This window comes from Canis lupus, chromosome Y (genome assembly GCF_048164855.1).
Source record: "Canis lupus baileyi chromosome Y, mCanLup2.hap1, whole genome shotgun sequence".
NCBI lineage: Eukaryota > Metazoa > Chordata > Mammalia > Carnivora > Canidae > Canis > Canis lupus.
Genome location: NC_132877.1, coordinates 149,884 through 155,524, shown reverse-complemented (window position 1 = coordinate 155,524; position 5,641 = coordinate 149,884). Strand labels below are relative to the sequence as shown.

Here is a 5,641-nt window from a genome sequence, read left to right as displayed (position 1 = left end):
GTAGGTTTTTTTTTGGGGGGGGGGGTCCCAAGAAGAAAAAACAATTATGCTATTCAATTTGTGGCCACAAAGATGTAGTGTAATACGAAGTAATAAAACAGAAAGAACCGTATAAAGTAAGAGTTACACAGATTAAATTGCCTAATAGAAACCTGACAGAGGGGAGCAAGCCTGCTTTATTGAGAAAGCTTTTACAAACGTGTAATCAATAATAAAGTTTATACATCCTGTCTCATGACTTGATTAAAAAATTCTTCTATTTATTAAATAAGTCTGCGTCGCTCCGAGCTGTAATGAAACAGCTGCCGCGGATCTGGGGTCATTCTTCTTGGGGGAACAGTCAGCATTCCGCACAAACCTCCTGCCTCCGGAGCCGACGTGCGGGGCTGGGACGACTCAAGTCCACCTCAGAGACGCGCTCTCTCCACGGGGGACGAGGCGGCAAGGACATTCGCACAGAGACACGCAATCACAGACCAGCACACACAGCTACACACACACACAAATACTTTATTCCTGAGACGGGGCGCGGGCAGGCGGCAGTGCTGAGCAACAACACTCTGAGCTGAGGTTTTCCCAGCTAGGAGGATGGAGCGGTGTGGACACGGCTCACCCCTCACTCACCCTGGAGACGGCAGGGCCCTCGGTCCCGGCAGCCCCACGTCTTCAGAATGTTCCAGAATGCTCGAGTCCCAAGTCAGACTCCCTGCATGGAGCCTGCTTCTCCCTCTGCCTGTGTCTCTGCCTCTCTCTCTCTCTCTCTCTCTCTCTCTCTCATGAACAAATAAAATATTTATAATTAATAAATTAATTAAAAAAAAGAATGTTCCAGAATGCTGAAAACTATACGATGTAAAAGGATTTCGTGACGTCCACGGGTGGGGAGATGGTTGGGACAGCACCTCGTGTGAACGTGTGAATGAACATCCCTTCTTCCAAGTCGCCTCTACTCCAAATTACTGCCGCTGGCCTGGACGGCAAGGAGGGATTCGGGAGCCCAGGATCTCAGCAGTGAAAGCGGCCCGTGCCCCAGCCCCGTGGCTCTGATGCCACCCATATGTAGTGGAAAGCTCCTCTGTGCCAGGCACTGTCTTAGGGGCTGGGGCCCCAGCAGCGGGCAAAACGAGGTCCCCCTCCCCCGGGGGGGGTGCATTGCAACAGGAGCTGGGGTGGTGCTCACGACCTGAGCTGAAGGCAGATCCTCAACCGTTGAGCCACCAGGATTTTGCACCAGACACCACACGGGTGAGAAGGCCGTGGAGCAACAGCTTTCAGGTTCTGGAAGAGACACAACTGTGAGCCTGTGATTCCATACCCAGCTAAAGTACCTCCCAAGGCAACCACGGACGTTTCCCGGCCCCCGACAGCCGGGATGGAGCATCGCTGGCTTTGCCACTTTGCAGAATGTGAATGACGCTTCATCCCGCGCGGCAGAAATGTGAGCGGGAAATATAGAGACTGGGGGGGATTCTCCAGGACCCTCAGTTCCCCGGAGCATCCGCACATTTGGGATGTCGCTGGCCACCTGGGGCATGTGTGCTCCTCGTATCGCCGCACCCACAGCTGCCCTCACACCTGGGAATGTAGGTATGTGGGGCTTCGCACGCACGTCCCCGGGGCGACCGTAAGCAATGTGCCCGGGGACGGAGGGGGATCTGAAAGCCACAGGATTCCATCCTCCCTGGCTGTGGAGACCAGATGTCTGAGATCCAGGAGGGGCGGCGTGGGCACATCCTGGGGGCTTGGAGGGAAGAGCTGCTCCTCTCCCAGCTGGAGCTGCCAGTGGTTCCCGGCGTCCCGTGGTGTGTGGACGCATCCCCGTCATCTCTGCCCCCGTGCTCGTGTGTGGCCGTGCCCACATCCAATCGTCCCCTCCTTATGCAGACCCCAGGCCACTGGGGCAGGGCCCACCTAAACAACCTCATTTGCATTTGATGACCCCTGTAAGACCTCGCATGCTGAGGTCCTGGGGGTTGGGACCGCGACATGTGCACTTTGGCCCTGAACCACAACGGGACCTGCACACACACTTCGGTTCCCATTTCCGTCCCTTTGCCGGGGCTGTGTCCTCCATCCGAGGTGGGCTCCCACCCTGTCACCCACGTCCTCCTCCTTCCTGGCCTGCCCGCCCACCTCACCAAGCATGTCAACCACCTTTTCTCCTGTTTCCCCCAGACTGGGAGCTCCTCCAAGGTACACCTCACTGACTTCTGCGTCCCCGGGACCCAGCACACAACACGTGGCCCACAGGAGCGTCAAAACGCCCAGACACGACAGCTTATTCCTGTAGGACAAGAATGGTGCTCACGTGTGCTGCTCTTAAACCAGCCCGTCCCTCTGTGAGAACAGGAACACCAGCTCCCAGCTCCCAGGGCGACCTGATTCCATGTGGAAGGAGGGAGGAAAGGCGGAGGTTTCCTCTCAATTTCAGGTTCACCAAAACGCACACTTTTGCAGTAAAAGAGGGAACATAAAACGCGCTGTCCGCGGCCCCCGCTCGTGCCGGGGAGCTGCAAGTTGGCATTTGCCTGCACTGACTTTCCTCGGGTCCAGCCACACGGCAAGTCTCTGAGTGTGTCTTGTGTTCTGACGGGACCGCGGGCAGGGCCGGGATGGGGACCCAGACCCAAAGCAGGAGGACCTCGGGGGGTCGTCGGCTGTCGGATGCAGCCCTGCCTTGGCAACCGGAGAGGAGAGCCGGAGTCCGGACGTGAGTGTGCTGCATGGGAGGTGCGGGGCCTGCGCTCTCGTGGGGGCCCAGACCCCAGCAGATTTTCTGAATGCCGAGAGGGGCACGTCCTCCCAGCCAGCTGGCGAGCCCGGAAAAGGGTGGGACCAGCCACCTCCAGGGCCGGCGGAAAGACCAAGAAGCACCTGTTGCCAGGAGGGGAGACCCCTAACCTGGTGCCCTGAGCCCCACAGCGGCCTGTGCCGACCGTCACCCCGCGACCCAGATGGGGCGCAGACCCTGACACCGCAGGGTTTATGTGCACGCCAAGGCCGAGACGCAAGCCTGTTAACCTGGGGGCGAATGCCTGAGTGTCGCCACCCACATGGGCAGCGCGGGGCCTGTCGTCCTTCCTGCACCTGCTCCCCAGAAATAGAGCGGCTCCGGCCAGCCGCTGTCAGGCGACAGGCGCGCAGGCGTGCCCAGCAGGTGTGGGCCGCGCGCTCTGCATGGGGTGTTTTTAGACTCTTGCCCTCCGGTCCCCTTGTGCTGTGGCCAGAAATAACCGCGCCCCTCGATGCACAGGCGTCCGGGAGACTCTGCGGGCTTGGGGGCCACCGGGGCCCGCTTGTGCGCTGGGACAGGGCCCCGGGCAAGGCGCAGGCTTCTTGCGGCCCTCACGCACTTCAGGTACGATCTGTGGAAGGCGTGCTGCTTCCGACGGCCGCGGGGCGTCACCTGTCAGGGCAAACCTGTAACTGCTGCAGGTGGGCGCAGAGTCCCAGGGCTCCCATGCACCCGTGCTGTGGGGTCAGGTCCGCGGAGGCCTGGTGTCTGCAGCGGGTGCTCCTGCGCGGTCGGTGCCCGGAGCTCGCGTCAGCACCCTCCTGCAGCAACCTCCCCCATCGCGCCCGCCCCGAACACCTGCAGATTCAAGGGGCACCTGGGGGGCTCCATGGGTGGAGCATCTGCCTTCAGCTGAGCTCGACGTCCTGGGGGCCTGAACCCCTGTCCCGCCAGGCTCGGGAAATCTCCAACTGGCCAGACACAGCCATGACCCCAGTGGGAAGAAGGGCACCTGTCCACAGACCCCACCTGTGCACAGACCTCACCTGTCCACTGACCCCCACCTGTCCACAGACCCCCACCTGTTCACAGACCCCACCACACCTGTCTGCAGACCCCACCCCACCTGTCCACAGAGCCTACCTGTCCACAGAGCCCACCTGTCCACAGACTCCACTGCACCTGTCCACAGACCCCACCTGTCCACAGATCCACTGGGGAGGGTCCACTGCAGGAGTAATTCACCTCACGGTGCAGGTGTGGGGTTGAAATCCAGATAGGAAACTTGACAGCCAGCTTCACAACTCACGGCTTATAAAAATAACACAAAAGGAGAAACCAGATTACATACCATCGGGCCTACTACGTTGTGTTTTTATGGGCTAGGGATACACGTGTTTCCTAAAATTACACGCTCTACAAGGCAGATACGTGTATGCTATGCGGTGCAGTGTAGCACACACTCACGTATCATGTAATTACATGATATGATTGTATTCCGTGTTACGCACCCGTGTTATGGGAGGTTATGGGAGATTCGATACATAATCATGATGCCTCTAATTTTTGTGTCTACGGATCAGGGACTCTGCTCATCTCTGCACCAGCACAAACCCACATGTACAGCCTCAGACGCTCTTTACCATCTTTCCGTGTGTGCACCTGCGCGCTGTAAACAAGCGGAGTAAAGGAAACACACCTGCTTTCAATCTATTACCCATTTATCTATGTGTGCATCCATCGATCCCTCCTTCCATCATATCATCCATCAACTCATCTATCCACCCATCCATTCTCCGTCCATCCATCATCCACCCATCACATCTACCCATCGATTAATCCATTCATCCATCCATCCAACCATCCATGCACCTACCTATCCATCCATTGATTCTTCTATCTATCTATCTATCTATCTATCTATCTATCTATCTATCTATCTATCTTATTATCCATCCATTATATCTATTACCTATCTGTCCATCCCCCCATCCATCCATCCATCCATCCATCCATCCATCCATCATGTCTGTCAATCCATCCATCCTTCCATCATCTCTTTCTCTCTCTGTCTCTGTCTCTGTCTCTCTCTCTCTCTCATCCCCAAGTCTGGAAGGACACCCAAACTCCACATGGGCTCTCCTTTTCAAAGACTGGAGGGCCCATTGTCTCTGTGCATTTTCTGGGAAAGAACCTGCATTGTGTCGCACAGCGGGATCAGGGCTGGGTTTAAAGTGGGTCAGAAAGGAAACTGAAGTTCACAACCCGCTCCTCTCAGGTAACCCAGTTCTGACTCCGTGAAAACTGACAACTCGACCAAAGAGTTCACAACCTGTGCAGGCCAGTTGCTTCTTGAGCCCGCCTCGTCCCCGGTGGTCGTGGGAACGTTGTCTGGCTCCTAGTGAGGCTCTTGCTGCCCTTGAACCTCAGAAATGCCACCAAGTCTGGGAGGTTGGCCGTCGCGCCGCCAGGGCAGCATGCGAGGAGATGGAGCCGGTCGCCTGTTGCCAACACCTGACTCCACCTCGCTCCGTGTGTGCAGTGGGCCTGGCGCGGCGTGGATGTGTCCGCCCAGGGTGGCGTCTGCTCAAACCCAGTGGAGCTCTGTGCCCCCGCGACCCCGGAACGGCTCGTGAGACAGCGCGTTTCTGTCATGGAAGTTCCCGACGGGGGTTGGACGCCGGGGATTAGGAGTTAATTACATACCTCGGATTCTGGAGCCAGACAGTAATGCGGCCCTAATGCCATGCGTGGCTGTGATTTCCTGCAATCTGCTGGTACATAACCTCTGGGGCATGAACAAGAGCCCTTAAAATAACCCGAGTTATGTGCTGCCAAAACAAGACTTAACTCAGCTGTCCTCCGCAAGGGCATTCTTTCCACGCGGGCTGCTGGCGAGGACACGCA

At 57.2% G+C, this 5,641-nt stretch overlaps 1 long non-coding RNA gene across 1 annotated transcript; it reads right to left on the bottom strand.

Annotated features, from left to right (window-relative positions):
• Nucleotides 1-778: 778 nt before the first annotated feature.
• On the bottom strand, nucleotides 779-5,641 carry LOC140629056 (uncharacterized). The gene is made up of 2 exons (XR_012026916.1): nucleotides 3,895-5,641; nucleotides 779-1,278 (listed from the first exon to the last, which is right to left on the bottom strand). It is a non-coding gene; the product is annotated as an uncharacterized lncRNA (long non-coding RNA).